Consider the following 17,291-nt stretch of genomic DNA (forward strand, 5'->3'; position numbering starts at 1 on the left):
AATTCTCGTTTGTATTATGTGATTTATTTAAAGCCCCATCTTTCCAAGAGAATAAAAATCCAGGTTTTGAAGCAGCACCTCTCAAAACAATTTATTCTTCTCCACTGACTAACTGCTTTGGCCAGCAATCGTGAATTTCTAGTACATTATGCCAAAGCAAAACACTCTAATAACTTAATCAAACATTTAAAATCCAGCTCACAGCCATATAATATACAGAAGCGATTCTCTCAGCTCCCTTGCTAAAGGTCAATTACCATTTTTATTCCAAACATCCACATCTTAGAGAATGCACCACACATACACACACAGACACACACACACACACACACACACACACACACACACACACACACTAGAAAGAACATTTGAAATTCAAACCTTAGCTGATACGCACCCACTATTAACAACCATTCTACTGTGAAAATGTGAAAACAAATCCTTCAGATAATTTTTTACCCCAGCAAAGAAAATAGGATATATAAAGGAACACAAGCAATGAGATTAAAATTATTTTCATATTGAAGACACTGAGGGGAAGGGGCTGGGACCAGCCTTCTTCGGGCCATGTGACCTTACACAAGGGGGCCAGTGACAAAGATAAAAATGACAGTGTGTACCATCTAGTCCCCTCTTGAAGCTGTTCAGCAGACGGGCACTTTCTGAAAACACTTTCACTCCTATCAGAGAGAAAATACACTTTCTGGTTTTTTTTTCAAATGAGAATTATGTGTTTCAGCAACTTTTGATGAGAGAACAAGGCAACAACACCAAGTTGGTATGTATTTGGCATGAAGTGCTGGCCTCGGAAATGGAAAAATGTCAATGAACAAAAAGCACTCCTTTGGTCCTCTTAGTCAAATAAATTTCTCTTTCTCCTTATCCATCTCTCCTGGCCTGTGAAGAGGATGGGAACGGAGGCCAAACTCCTGGAGGGATGCGTGCCAATCACTCTGGGTACTTCCCGTGGATAATCTTTAAGGGCCTCTGCAAATGGGTTAATGGAGTATTTACCAATTTGCACTCAGCAAAAGGAGGGGAGAAAAGAAGCAGGAGAAGGTAAGAGAGTGGGAGCGTTAAGGACCCTACAGTCATTAGTTACAAAGAACCTGAGCCCATGAATGACCTTGAGGTGACAGGCAGGGCCATGCCCTTTCCCCAGTCTCACATCCTAAAGTGCTGTTCATGGAGTTGTCAAGCAGTTGACAAAACCTGGTTCCTGCGGCCAGTGGCATTTTCCATGGCTGGCCTTGTTTATGGAGATAGAACCATCAATCAAGGCGGATAGTTTTCATGCCTCTCCTCCATGGAAACTTCAGAAACAAAACTATTTAAAAGCCTACTCTAGGGCCTGTAGAGATGGCAAAGCAGTTAAGAGCATTGCCTGCTCTTGCAGATGACCTGGGTTCGGTTCCTAGCACCCACACGGTGGCTAACGATCATGTTCACTTTTAAATGTTAGGCTAGTACCCATAAAGACCCTAACCAAATTAGCATGTCTAGAAGCATCCAGAAACTTCTAGAGAAGAGTCATTGGTGCTCTGGCCCTTTTCCTTCCTGAAAGCCCTCAGATGCATTATCTTTGGCATGATGGTGGCAACTAGTGTGCTCCTGACTCTAAAGACTCGGTTCAAGAGCTGGTGAAGCCTTCTTGTCCCCCCACAAACAGCTTCACATACTCCACACTCTCACGGGTTTGGTGTCTGCCAGAGCAAAAGGTATGTGAGTATACAGTTGTCTTCCTTGTGGACTATGGGATCCCTTAGGACATGTTCCAGGGTCTCCTCTTATGAGTGCTAACAGAGTACTTAGTGGGCAATGGCTACTCAGCTAATGCAAGTAAACAGTCGTAATACCCAGGATGACATCATTGCCTGCTGCCTCCTCTCTAGGGGTGGATGAGCTGCTGTGGGTTTTGTCGGAGAGAGGAAATTGCTGGAAAAAGCTTTGAAAATGCCCTTAGATGAAGATCCCTGTCTTACAGTGTCTCAGAAACATATAATCAGTCTTTTTTTTTCAGTCCTGCCTCAGAGGCTACAGCAAAATGCTTTTAAGCATTTACTATGAGCCAGACACCTCCTAAATGCTTTCCATGGATGCCATCTAGTTCTCTCAACTATATGATATAGGTAGATGGGTATTTTATAGACAAGACGCCAAGGTCTGTTAATCTGCCTAAGGTCAAACAGCCAGTGAGTAGGGGCTGGGAATCCAGGACCGGTGTTCCCACTGTCCTGCCACACTTTCTTCCTCCCCAGATCGTAAAATCTTCCCACACTGGGCCCGGATCTCTGCTTTGTTCTGGAGGGAGACAGCTTCTGAATGGTATCTGAAGGTCCCACAGGCAGAAGTCTTCTGACAAGTTCTTCTTCACCATCCCAGTACCCTCAAGGGATACATAGGCGTTCCCACAGGGCTGCTTAGCTGGGGCCTGCCATCCTGCCGGGGCTCCTGGTGCCCTGACCATCCCCCCTCCCCCCAGATTTTAAGTATCTTACTACGTGCATTAGCATTGGCATTTGCTTCCCCTTTGTTGTATCTGTTTTCTTTACTGAACCACTGTAAAATGGTTTTTAGACATCAAAACACTTGATGCCTGAAGACGACAACGATCGTCCCCCAAACTGAGGCAATTCTCCTGACTACTATTACCACACTCAGATTTAATATTTATTTTCATATTTTCTTAGTTTTATGACTTCCCTTCTGATTTAAAATTTCTAAGGGCTAAAAAGAAAATAAATTCCAAAATGAGAATATTTTTTAAAAATAAAGACTAATAAAATAAAACAACTGAGAAGCATCCACCCGCAGTGGTGTGTACCGTTTGTAGCTTATACACCACACCCAAAGGGGACAGTCTTGGGGTAATTTAAGTGTGAACACCACAGGCAGTAAATTTTACAAAGAAAAGTCTGTCCATGATTCTGACTTAACAACAGTGGGTAGGCTCTGATCCTGGTGCTGAATGAGGGATAGGCCACGTTCATGGGCTGTTGGGTGTCTGACGTCTGAGTGGTCAATGGAGAAGTATCCCATATATTGGCATGGGTGGGGCAAGCAGGATTCTCACCACTGGGAGGAAGAGAACAGCAGCCATTTAATGAAAGAATATATTTGCCACCCATACGAATTTAAATATACATAATCTATTTGTATCACAACTAATTAAAGAGTGACTGTGAACTCTGGTTAGGGTTAAACACACCACAGTTTTTCTGCTCTTTGGAAAAACATCAAAAACCAAGGCAACTCATATTTTCAAACCCTGCATGCTGCATTAAAATTTCATGCAAGTCAAATTCCTCTCTAGCCTGCTTCCTTTTCTGTAAAAGGAGGAAATTGGATAATACAGTATCTCAATCTCCTTCCAGCTCCTGAAGGTTGTGTTTTCTTTTCCCAGCACATGGATCCAGAATAGTCATGGATTCAAATCCCACATGGCAAGTTATTTTAACTTTCTGATCTCTAGAATTTTTTTCTCTCTGTACAAAGGATGGGATAATTGAAAGAAAGATTTAAAGATACAACGTTTTAAAATGTTATCAGTATTTACATATCCATCACTTAGGTTTCCAATAATGATTTTCATTTCATTATTTATTTGTATTTTTACTGAACCATTTTAATGCAAACTACAGACATCAGGACACTGACCCCTAAGGAGTATAATATTCCTTTCAAAAAGTTAAGGAGATTCTCCAAAGAACCTAGAGTACCACTGTCATGCTTTAAGTCAATGGCAATTTCCTAACATTCTAACACTCCAGGCTTGTACCTCTCTCCAAGTTTTATTTCATACAGTCCTTCCACTGTGAGCCATATATTCAGTTTGGTTGTTCTGGCTCTTACTTCTTTTGAAATTATTTTTGAAGAATAATCCACCAATCAAAACTGTACAACCCGAAGAATTTTAATCCAGTGAAGACTCCACTTTGAGTGAAGACACACACCCCCAAACCCTAATGCCTCCTTCAACTCACTGCTTTCTACTGCTAACCACTTGCCTGATTGCAAACCATAGATCAGTTTTCACCTGTTTCTAAACTGACATAAATGTAATCACTTCCTACAGAGCGTTCACGCCTAGCTTTGCCAGTCATTACGTTTCTGAAATGCATCGTGTCATGAAAGGCAGTGGCAGTTTTCCTGAGTGTCATTTTTCCATTTCCTCAGTTGACTCCACTGAAGGGATGCGCACCATGGGTTCTATTACTCTATGTATTACTCTACAGCTCGTAAGCATTTGGCTTGTTTCCAGTTTGGGGCTACCAAAGACAATGCTAATATGAACATATTTGTAGAGGACATATTGTAGGGTACACACCCGGGAATTGAACTGTAGGACCTTGGACTATGTATACATTCAGATTCACCTGACAGTGTCAGTGTTCCAGAGTAATTCTATCAATTACTGCCACAGTAGGCTATAACAAGGGTGATCATTTCACTCATCAACAACTAGCACTGTAAGTGTTAGCCGGTCTCATGAGTGTGTCACACACTGGTTTATTCCACAATCCCCTAAAGATGAAGCAACTTTATGTGTCATGGTTGGCCATTCGGATATCTTCGTGTGAACTGTCTATTCAAAATTCTTAGCCACTTTGTTCTCTCTCTCTCTCTCTCTCTCTCTCTCTCTCTCTCTCTCTCTCTCCCTCCCTCCCTCCCTCCCTCCCTCCCTCCCTCCCTCCCTCCCTCCCTCCCTCCCTCCTCTCTCCTCTCTCCTCTCTCCCACTGGTTCCCTCACACCCCCATGTAGAGTGAGTCTTGAATCTACTCAGAGGGGAGTTGGTCACCCTCCCCAAGAGTCAAGCTATTGTTGCACAGGTGGGCATCTCTTGCTCTCCAAATGGTTTCATCTCTCTCCCTTTATCGCAGTGCATCCTCCCCTCATCCTGTACCCTCATCTTCCCATATCCCACCCCCTCCCCGACTAAATCTTTCCATCCACAGTATTCTGCATCTTACTTTCTTTTTACCTGTATTCTATGATCCCCTTTCCTTAGCCCCTCTCCCACCCTATTCCCTTCCTTATTTCCTGCCCTGCACAGATACTCCACCATACTAGAATATTGGAGCTAGGATCATCACATGAGAGAGAAGATGGAGCATTTGTGCTTTGGGGCCTGGATTACCTCACTTAGATCAGTTTTTCCAATGCCATCCATTTTCTGGCTAATTTCATTTTTCTTTCCATCTGAGTATTTATGTACCACATCTTCCTCACCCAGTCACCAGCTGTTGGGCATCTAGGCTGTCTCCTTTTCCCAGCTATCGTGAATAGAGCAGCGATGAATATGGATGAGCAGGTATCCCTGTGACAGGGGATACAGTCTTTTGGGCACATGCCCAGGAGTGCCATAGCTGAGTCATACGGCAGTGTTATTTTCAGCTTCCTGAGAAACCTCCAGATGGATTTTCAAAGTTTAGTCCATTTCTTTACTGGGTTGATTGTCTTCTTATTGATTTGTAGGCATTCTTATCAATTGTCAAAATAATTCCCCTCTCAATAACCAATATCTTCATTTACACTGTGACATAATTTTCCCTGGCTTTACAACAATGTATCCAGATGAACAAATGGTACTTGTTTTAACATAAGCAAATTATCTACTTCATTCTTGAAGTTCAGAGCCCTTTGTGTTCTGGTTAGGAAGTAGCAACTACTCCAAGGCTATAAAGATATCCTGTTGTTTTTCAGGTGTTTGAGTATTTTGGCCTTCACCTCTAAATCTGCAACCCACTCGCAACTGATTTTGACTGGCATGAGGCAGGTTGTGAAGACAGTTTTACATATGGACAGTTTTCCAATTTCTCTAGCACAACATACTATGCAAACCATCCCCAGCTGCCTCACAGGGTCGCCATCTTCTCCAAATCTGGTATTGTTCCACACCCGAGTCTTCAGGACCATCTCCTCTTCACTACAAACTTCAGGATGATCTTAACAATTGGCGCAGTAGCCCCCGACACTTGGAGGAGGGCCGTGCTCATCCATCTAGCTAGCAGTTTGGAGAGAACTGCCACGTCTGCCTTTTGCCCAGACCTCTAACATCTCTCATCCAGTGCACCTTTGTCAGTGTGAAGGTATCGGACACCTTTCCTTAGACCGGTTCTTAGGTAGTTAATATTTCTGGTGCTATTGTAAATATTACATTTTAAAACTGTGTTGGTGAAACACAGAATACGATATTGATTTTTCTAGGACATTAACTTTATGTCCAGTGAGCTTCAGAACTGACCGAGATTCTCAAAATTTACTTGCAGATTATTTTGTATGTTCCATGCACTTGGTTACGTTATCTGGGCATAACGCTGTTCACTTATTTTTCTTGGTTACATGGTCTCCTCCACGTTTTCCCTTCATTTATTTCCCCCTATCTTCCTTTCCTTCACTTATTTGGGGTTTTTTTCTTCGTTCATAGCTAGGACCAAAAATGGAGATCACTATGGAAGCTGCCTGCTTCTCCTAAAAAACAGGTTTACAGTGTCTCCTCAATAGCCTCGAGCTTTGTTGTTTTCTAAGTTCTGTTTTGTCCTTATGGATCAAATGCTTTTAAGTCACAAACCAATTCTGACCTGTATTAAAGGATTTTTCTTTATCTAAGAAAATGAAATGACTTCTCTCATTTATTTTGTAAATATGATGAATTACATTGTTAGTTCGGAAATAGTAAAAGCTGATTTTTTTTTTCATGTCATATCCTAATGCCTATGATGAGGGACCCTGATTTCTCCCATTAGGTGATTCTAAACACGTCAGATTCCTAGAATACTGTCAATTTAGCCAATACTACTGTATGGACATTGGTTGTCTGGCCAAGTCCTGTATGTTAATTCTTGATCTCCAGGATGTCATTACTGAAGGTGTCAGAACCTTTGAGATAGGGGTCTAGTGCTGGGGCTTGAGGTCATTCAGAATTGCTCTTGAAAGTAATTGTGAGGCCTACCCCCCCTTCTCCCCTACCCCCACCCCACCCCCTTCCTATCTTCCTAGCAAGGTGGTGAGACGTTTGAGTCTGCCACCCTTTCCTGCTGTTATGTGGCCTTGATATGGGCCCACAGACAACAATCAACCACAGACTGGAATTTCCCAAACCGTGAGCCAAAATAAGCCCTTCTTCTTTGTAAGTTAATAACCTTGGGCATTTTGAGATAACATAACTTAGAAAAAAAGCAGTGAGCATCCAGAACCACGGAGATGACATATCGTTCCGAGAAACACGAAAGCCTGCCTCAGTCCCCGGGGGCTTCATTGCGCATGCAGATTTGGTCTCGCTGTCTTCCTTGGGCTCTGGTTAAATGAACCTTGTTCTTTCGGGGACTCCTGAGGAAGCACTGCACGGGAGAAACGTGCCAGGGTCTGGAATCTTCCTGCTAGCCTGCAGCCACTGTACTTGAATGTCAATACAGCTGAGCAGTCAGGCCATGGTTCACAGTTTATTTCCTTAAATACAGTCTTTCAGTAATATTCTGGCAAAAATGTCTTGGCATAAGAAAAGATACTGGAAATCTGGCTTTATTTTCGCTATAATAAAGTCTCTCACTGGCTGAATGTGTAGAGAATTCTTCCTTTAAATGCATTAATTTTATTAGACTGTTTGGTTTTGACTTTCAAGGCATTCTGTGTCCTTTCAATATGGACTTTCAAGCCATCTGTTATTTAAAGAAATCTTCTTTGGAATAATAGAAGTTCTCTACACTATTATTTTTGTTCCATTATTTTAGTTTTCTTCCTCAGATTCATACTATAAACTGTTAAAAGAACTCTGCCCAACGTCTATCTCTACTGGTTTTCCTTAAGGCCTTTTTAGTTCTACAGTAATTGCCTGTGGATTTAAAAATACCTTCTATCTTCCATTTCTTTTAAAGCATCACTCATTACAATTATTTGTTCTTGAATTCAATCTATATTCATATGTTTTCATTTTAAAAAGCATTTGTTTGGGGTTGGGAATGCAGTTCTGTGGTAGAGTGCTCACTCAGAATGCAAAGGGCCCTGACTTCACCCCTTCTTCCACATTAATACTTCCACATTAATACTTCCACATTAATACTTTTTTGTTCACACATCTACAATTAAAGCATAGTTTGGAAGGGTCAGTTTCTAAAAAATAAATTTTAGTTATGAAAATAGGTATGAATTTGCATTTATGTTGGGAAATTGTACCAAGCATTCCATATAGTCCATACCTAATTTGTCCTAGTAATAACAATATATTGATAATGTTAATAAGAGAAATTAGAGTAGTACATTTATCACTGTTAAACACTATTAATACACTATTAACTAAAGTCAATCCTTTTTTCCTCACATGTCCGTAGTTTTGTATTATGCCCTTTCATTATGATTGTTTCAGGTTCCTGTCTGAGACGTCACATTCATTTAGTCCTCTTGTCTCTGAGCTATCTTGGGCTGTGACAAATTCTCTTCTCTTGTTTTTGATAATTCTAACAGTTTTGAAGAGGGCTCTATTGGTTTACCATCACTATAGCAAAATGCCCAAGATAAATACCGATGAACAGAAAAGGTTACATTGCATCACAGTCTAGAGTTCACATTGCAAGATGGAGTGTTCCCACGCTTTGGGTGGGACACTGCAGGAGAGCAAGCCACTCACCTCCTAAGTCCGGGAGTAAGGAGAGAATTGAGAGCGACTGTGGTCCAAAACACGCTTCATTGGGACTCCCCCAAAGTTCCAAAGACCTCTTATGAGGTCCCACCTCCAAGAAGGTTCACCATCTCCCAGTAGGGAAGTCAAGGGAGGCAGAACTTAATACAAGGCTCTCTGTGGAAACACTTACCCAAACACGGCAAGGTCTCCTCGAGGGTTTGTAGAATACCTTTCAATTAAATTTCAATGGATTTTTTCATTTTTAAATTAAGATAATAGATTTTTAGGGAGATCACAAATACAGTATTGTTTTCTTCACTCCATATCAAAGGCACAAAGACAACTTGTCGTTGTTGATGCTGATCTTGAGCATTGGGATGAGATCCATTACTTCAGACATTTGTGTTGGGAATACTTAAAATCCTTTCTACTAGTTATTTTGAAATATTCAATTCAATATTGTCGTCCTTTTTGTTTGTTTGTTTTTGTTTTCTTGTCTCAAGCATGTCCTTTATAACATAATATATGTCATGCTCTAGTCCTAGAATCAACCATTTCTCCAAGGCACATTAATCCTATTGAGAATAGCATCACACACCAAGATCCTTGAGCTAGGCATACTCATTGATACTACATTGTGGTTGCTTTTATATTCCCTTGTTGATAGAAATCATATATATATATATATATATATATATATATATATATATATATATATATATATATATATATATATTCCTGTATATACACATTTTAATGGACATTTCTGTTTCTACTCAATTATATTAACCGCAAGTCCACACATTAGGTTAATCATGAATTCATACCTATGTCCCCAACTCTATTCCATTTACTAAAAGTTCATTCTAATATTCTCCATGTTTGTCTCAGACCATATATTTCAACAATAAGACATGTGTCCCACCATCCAACATTCATCATTCAATCATAGTGTCCATGCCTCGTGGTTTATAAATTATTAATCTATGCCCCATGAGAAACAAATTTATCAACTAAAGTACAGCTCTTTTGTGTGGCTCCTTTTGGCTTCCACCTTACAGATTTCATTCATTTCAAAGCTACCTCCATCAGAATCGCAGTCCATCACTTTCCATGTGATTGATACATCCATTCATCAAGCCTGCAGTCACTTTGCACAGTGGTTTTTTTTTTAAATGGCATACATTAAAGTTCAGTCCTTGTGCTCTGAAGTTTGTGGGTTCTGACAAATGCACGATGCTCCTGAGTCATCACTGCGGGGTCACACTGCAACACTTCACACACCCAGCCCTTGTCCTCGCCATGCTCTCTCTATTCAAACCTCCACTTCTTCGTCCTCTAGTTCCTAGAAACTTCTGTTACAGTAACACAGTGTTTATCTTTGTAAGGAACCACTAAACTATCTTCCAAAGTGGGCATACCTTATATGTTTTCTTTGGGAAAGACATGTTTGACGCTTTCGTCCATGTTGGGGGGGGGGCTATTTCTTTACTAGATTTCTAGGGATAAAGGAATTGTTTTCACTCACAGTTTGAGGGTACAGTCAGCAGTGGTGAAGAAGGCAGGGAAAGGGGAGTGGCTCTGGCTGTGGCAGCAAGAGCATGAGGCTACTTGTTCATGTCTCAGCAGGCCAAGAACCGGGGAGAGGTAGGGTAGGCTTGGGGTAGAGGTAGGACAGGCTATAACCACAAGGCCCTACACCTTTGCCTTTCAGTCACTTCTTCCCTGTTGGGCCACACCTTGTAAAGGTTCCATAGTTTCCCAAAACAGTGACACCACTGGCAACCGAGTGCTCAAACACCACAGCCTCTGGGGAGCGATCCCCACCCAAACTATAACATTCCACTCCTAACTCCAGGGCTCACAGCCATTTCCCAGTGCAAAATACAAGTCCACCTTCAAATGTTCCTGTCGTCTTAAACAGAACCAACACGGTTTCAAAGTCCAAAATCTCTTCTGAGACTCAAAGCAATATAGCTGTTAGCCCAGATAAAATAAAATTTAAAAAAAATCCTTACACAATACCAATAGGCATGGACAACAATCGTTTCCATTCTCAAAGGGATGCATGGAGGCATAAAAGAGCAGGTCAGACCAAAGCAAGACAATACAACACAGCAAACACCAAACACTTCAGTGTAAGATGTAAAGGGGAGCGCACTGTTTTATTCCTCTGCATATGGATATTTTTATTTCCCCAGAACCGCCTGTTGAAAAGACTTCTCTCTCCACTGAACTTTGAAACGTCATCAAAAAAAAACAAAAAAAAGTCAATTGATTCTACTCATGTGGGTGTATTTCTGGGATACTCCACTGAGTTGTGCTCCATTATTCCACCAATCTCATCTTGTCTTGATTACTATGGCTTTGTAGTAAGACATGGCGCTGGGGAGTGTCATTCTCACAGCTGGTCTTCTTCAGACAGTACTGGCAATATTCATTGTGAAATGCTTCTCTTATTTCTAAATTCCTTCTAGAGTTCCTTACCCCTCCTTTCAAATCTTGCTTTTCTCTCGTCATGCCATTTCTGAGTTTTAAAACATTATGGTTATATTATTTAAAAATTTTCAGGATCTTAATTCTTATAGCTAGTTTTGAACAGCTCTTCAATCCTAGCTGTTATTTGCTCCATAGGTATTTTTGTATATTTTCACAGTTTCTAGGGAGGTGATTATGCCCCATAGTCTCTTTATTTTTCTAATCAAAACAACTTTGCATAAACTTCAGTATTAATCTTTTTTCTTGCTCTCCCCTCCCCTCCACTATGCAGCCTTTGCTGGTCTGAAATCTGTTACGTCGAGCAGGCTAGGCTTGAACTCACAGAGCTCTGACTCTGTCTCCCAAGTGCTGGGTTTAAAGGTGTGAGCCATTACATCTGGCTTGTTTGCTCATTTCTTAAGTAATATACATTTCCTTGAAATTTTAGGAGGAAGGGCAAGGAAAAGATACCTCACATCTTCAAACCTCTCAAGTTCAGTCCTATTTTGTTGTAAAAGACAATGAAAAACACAGTCTTGGGGGTTCCAAGATCTGGCTCCTCTGGTAGCTTCTGGAACTTTCTGAGAAATTCTCCCTCCCTCTCTGCTGATCTAATATTTCAAACACTATTATGCTGATACTGAGCCTTTCCTGGAGCGGGGAGAAAGCCTTGTTTTCAGAAGCTGGAAGAGTTTAAAGGGGCCAGAGTGTCCCAAGTCTTTACCCCCTGCCCCATCTTATCACAATGACTTCGCAGTTGTTATGAAGAGGCAAACGGAAATATAATTTGGGACAATTTCCTTGGATTCCCACTGTGGCCATTATTTTTTGTGTAGCTGTGACTATATGCCTGATGAACACCATCTATGGAGCTACTCATTTAGCACATGGTTTCAGAGGTGTCATTCCATGTGGCTGGGATGACCTGGCAGAGCAGAGAAAAAGAAATGTGTGTGTGTGTGTGTGTGTGTGTGTGTGTGTGTGTGTGTACACGTGTGTGTATATATGTATGTATGTATGTATATAGCCTTGGAGTTTTGGCTGTAATTTATATCCAATAACATTATCATGTCTTTTTTTTTTCCTCTGGTTTTTTCGAGACAGGGTTTCTCTGTGTAGTTTTGGTGACTGTCCTGCATCTCACTCTGTAGACCAGGCTGACCTCAAATTCATAGAGATCTGTCTGGCTCTGGGATTAAAGGCGTGTGCCGCCACTGCCCAGCTACAACTTTCTTAAACATTCAGGAAATACATGTCCTAATCCCATTGGAGCATGTTCTCTGGGTCAAAGGGCATTTATAAATACATGACTCAGTTACAAACATTTTGAAATGGTCTGCTTACAGACTCCTTACTGATTTTTAAAATTGTTCTGTTGTTACAGAACACGGTCCACATGATTTCAGTCCTCTGGGACTTGCTGAGGCTGCCTCCCCACTCTTACCCTCTCCTCCCCCACCCCTTCTTCTCCCCTTTATGTTATCACAGTCCCTCCTTCCTCCCTCCCTCCCTCCCTCCCTCGCCCCCCACCCCCCACCCCGCCATACTGAGGACTGAACACAGGGCCTTGCATATGCTAGGGAAGCGTTCCACCAACGATTTACACCTCCAGCTGAGCCTTGCATTCTAATCAAGTGTAATAGTTTCATACGAGCTTGCAAAGAATATTTTATAGTAGTTCCTGCAGTGTTCTCTACACATCAATTAGAGCAGGCTTGCAAAAATTGCCATTAAAATATTGGTGTGTTAATAATTGTGCCTGTTTTATTTCTTAATTAATGAGAAGTAAATTTAATAATGAACTTGTTTATTCTTTATTGCTATCAATGTTTGTCTTACATATTTTCAGGCAATGTTTTTATTCACATACATAGACTCGTTGTATTTATTAATTGTATTTACTACTTTATCAGTATGAAATATCCTGCTTTATACCCAATAATGTTTCTGTATTACAAGAAGACTATTTTATTCAGGACATTCTTTTGGTGTTTTCTAAATACTACTTCCTACATTTTTATTTTCCAACCTTCCCCCATCTTTATCTTCAATTTATTTCTAGAAAATCACATAAGTATTGGAGTGTGGGAGAGACGGTTCCGTGATTAAGAGCTATTGCTGCTCTTGCAAGGGACCTGAGATCAATTCCCAGCACCTATTCCAGGAGGCTCTCAATGGCCTACAACTCCAGCTTTAGGAGACATCCTGACACTTGCATTCATACGCCCAAACACATAACACACGCACACACACACACACACACACACACACACACACACACACACACACTCACACAATTAAAAATAATAAACTTTTTAAAAAGTACGTAAGTATTACGTATTTTTCAGTCGACTCTCCCACGCGGTGTGTTCTCACAGCTGGCTTAGGCATCCGTGTATAACCAGTCTCATGCCGGCACTCGCACACAGACCTCACTGTCTAGCTGCCCCATTTGTTCCCCAGGAATTTTTCTTCCCTTTTACCCCTCCTTTGAATGAGCGACACAGTTTTGTCACAGACCTGTCCCTTCCTCCCTTTGGCTATTACATTCTATACTGTGCTTTTTAGAGGCTATCCTGCTGATTCTAGCAAACATCCTCCATTTTAATAAGGCAATAAACATTAACGCCATGATCACTTTGTAGATAATTAAAGGATCTTTGACCATTTTAATTCCCCCAACTTTCTGTGTTGCTCTCGCTATCCTGGATTTCTTAAATCGAGGCTAATCAATGGCATGTCCCCATCTTTCATGACATGGACTCTGAAGAGACTGGGGTGGTTACCTCAGGGAAGAGCTTATCTATTTGTCTCCCCCCTGGTTTCACTGAGCTTCATCCTCTTAGAATGTTCTGGACAGGAAAACTGGGGTCTAGCTAAGGCAGATTTCACAGCAATGGTCTGAGACTTATACTCTATCACACCAAGGTCATAATGTGCGGTGTCTAGCAGGCTACCTATCCCATCATGAGGATGCCTCCACTTTGGCACCAGTGAGATCTGGGGTTGAAGAATTCCTTCTTGGGGGATGTCCTAAGTACGTTAGCTTTGTCAGACAGACTACCAGCCTTTACCCTCAGCTGTAAAAATAAAAACATCTCCAGACGTCACCAAGAATCCTCTTGGGGGAGGGGGGCATTTTAGTGCCAGCTCGATCTACTGCTATAAAATAAAACTTCAAATATTTTTAGTAAAAATCCCTTAAGTATCTACACTCATTCCTTGTTCAGAGCTCTTAAGACTAGGAGGAGCTAAATGAGCCATAATTCTGTCCCCAACAGAATTACTGTCTGGAAGACAAACAATTTCGAAAGAGAAAGTAGAGACATGGCCTCCCACACTTTAGGACAGGGATAAGAATGCGCCACTATCCCAAAAAGGTGTGTGAGTGGGATATGCCGACAGCCTCATCCTAAACGTGGCAGGATTAACAGGTCATGGAATCCTTAAGAGGCAGGACCAAGTGAGAGGTGACTGTGCCACAGTGGTGGTGGTGGTGGGGGGGGGAGCGGACACACAGACAACTTCTATAAGAGATTGATACTAGCATGGGAAAGAGTTTGTTGTTCTCTTGGGAACAAGGTGTGGTTTGTTGTTGTTGTTGTTTTGTTTGTTTGTTTGTTTGTTTGGTTTTCGAGACAGCGTTTCTCTATGAAATAGCCCTGGCTGTCCTGGAACTCGATCCATAGACCAGGCTGTCCTCGAACTCATGGAGTTCCACCTGCCTTTGTCTCCCAAGTGCTGGGATTGAAGGTATGCACCACCATCCCCAGCTTCTGAGAACAAGTTTTTTTTAATTTTTATTTTATTTTATTTTATTTTATTTTGGTTTTTCAAGACAGGGTTTCTCTGTGTAGCTTTGTGTCTTTTCCTGGAACTCACTTGGTAGTCCAGGCTGGCCTCGAACTCATAGAGATCTGCCTGTCTCTGCCTCCTGAGTGCTGGGATTAAAGGCGTGTGCCACCTGTCTCGAAAAACCAAAAAAAAAAAAAAAAGAAAGAAAGAAAAGAAAAGAAGAGCAAGCCTATGCCCTGTTACTCTCTGGCTTCTTGTCTCCCTAAATAATTTCTCCTCATGTAAGCTCCCCTCATGCTGAGATCCACCATGATGCAGCATGGCTAATGGGGCCCTCACCAGAGGCCCAACTGATGGGGTCACCCAATTTTATGTTGTTAGCCCCCAACTATAACTAAACCAACTCTTCTTTATAGAGTACCCGGTCTCAGGTGTCTTGTTACTGCAATAGGAAATGATCTAAAAGAGAGGGGTACCTAACTCAGCCTGGGGGGTCCTTTCATGGAGGAACAGGAACTTGAAATTTAACACCTCCCTTCTTTCCCAGTGAGCCCCCAAGAGCACAAGCCAAGAATAAAACAGAATGGAAATTATCCAAATCCATTTACTTTTTAGGCTGTGTTTTAGAACAGAACCAATAAAAATATTCTATTATGCAACACAGAGACATGGGTAAGGAGACCCTGGAGCGTGCTACAGATAGCACAGCCACCATCTACGTCTTCAGTGGTTAACAGCAAATATACTGCATTTTCTTACTTCATGTCACTCAGTGTGACTGAAAGCAGACTGCTGAATAGAAAGCAGAAAACGCCAGTGAGGATTCATCTCTCTCTCTCTCTCCCCTTCTCTCTCTGTTTCTCCTTCTCTCTCTCTCTCTCTCTCTCTCTCTCTCTCTCTCTCTCTCTCTCTCTCTCTCTCTCTCTCACACACACACACACACACACACACACACACACACACACACACCCTCCCTCCATCCATATATCTACCTATCTATCCATTAACACACTCCATCTACCTACGCATCTATATCTATCTATCTATCTATCTATCTATCTATCTATCTATCTATCTATCTACCTACCTACCTATTTACCTACCTACCTATCTATCTCTCACATACATATACTTCATCTCTCTCTCTCTCTCTCTCTCTCTCTCTCTCTCTCTCTCTCTCTCTCTCTCTCACACACACACACACACACACACACACACACACACACACACGCACTCACCCCTACCTTCTTGCTGACTCTGATGCCTATCAAATGACAGATACTTCCCATCTTCCTGCCCAAGTACCTCTCCAGCTCCCATGCAACAGAAGTCAGACTGACTACCTACCCACTAAGCTAACGTCTACCCCCGCCATAGACCTCAGTCACTTCTGTCGGTCTTCCCTGGAGTTCAACTATAGCTACACGGCTAGTTCACAGGAGGTAAGAACGGATATATATGGAATACTCCTTCTCAGTCTCACATGGAACGTGCACTGCCCGGAGCTCCATGCCACTTCCCCACCTGCTGACTTGATGCATTTGTGCATTGCAAACCAAGATACAAAGACGACGGCAGCAGCAAGGCATGGATGGTCCCTGTCTTCGAGACTGTACTTGGGAGAGAGAGAGGGGCCCCAACAGGAATGTCCATAGTGAGTTTGTAGAAATTAGAAGCGAATTTCCACTGTGCTAAGTCCCTGAGATTTGAGGGTTTATGTAGTACTGCAGCTAGCATTACCCACCTAATATACCAAAACAGACAAAGAGCCAGGTTTGCTCAGCGATTGTAATCCCTTCAGTTCCCCAGACACGCATGGCATTTTGGCCTTGTTCACCACTCTAAAGAAAAGAGACCTTTGCCAGAACTATTTCCCTGAGCCTCCCTGGAGCTGAATGGGTATGTGAGAGGCTAGGAGAGGGCCACCGCAAAAGCTCACACTTCATCTCGTGCCTGCAACCCAGGGATAGGGAAGGACGTGGGCTTTGATGTCAGACAGATGTGGCTTGGAATCTTACCCAGCCCTGACAATTCCTTGGCTTACTCTCCGTGGGCTTTTGTTTCTTCATCTGTAAATGAGGGTAATGACACCTCGTTGTGCTTGTTGTAATTTGGCAGGGGGGTAGAATAAAAGAACTGATCACATGTGAGAGACACACGCAGGTCCTGGTGTCTCCAAAGCCCTCGCTAATTCCCTCCCAACAACCATGAAATTAACAAATTAAGAATTTATTTACCCTTCTAATCACAAAACCAAGCAAGAGGCAGCTTTTTCACACCGGACCATGTGTTTATTTTTCTATGTAAATGTTGATTATTTCACAGAGAGGAACAAGGTTCAACGAATACTTTCATGTTTTCTTTGGTCCAAAAAAGGAGAACTTAAATTTTAGGAAACCT

General features: G+C 41.9%; 1 protein-coding gene across 1 annotated transcript in view; it reads right to left on the reverse strand.

Moving 5' to 3' along the window:
* The window catches only part of Slit3 (slit guidance ligand 3), a 595,024-nt gene that overhangs the window by 522,102 nt on the left and 55,631 nt on the right, over positions 1-17,291 (reverse strand). The gene's annotated exons all lie outside the window — the stretch shown is intronic.

The sequence above is a fragment of the Peromyscus californicus genome, unplaced genomic scaffold (genome assembly GCF_007827085.1).
Source record: "Peromyscus californicus insignis strain IS unplaced genomic scaffold, ASM782708v3 Scaffold_3__1_contigs__length_106647218, whole genome shotgun sequence".
NCBI lineage: Eukaryota > Metazoa > Chordata > Mammalia > Rodentia > Cricetidae > Peromyscus > Peromyscus californicus.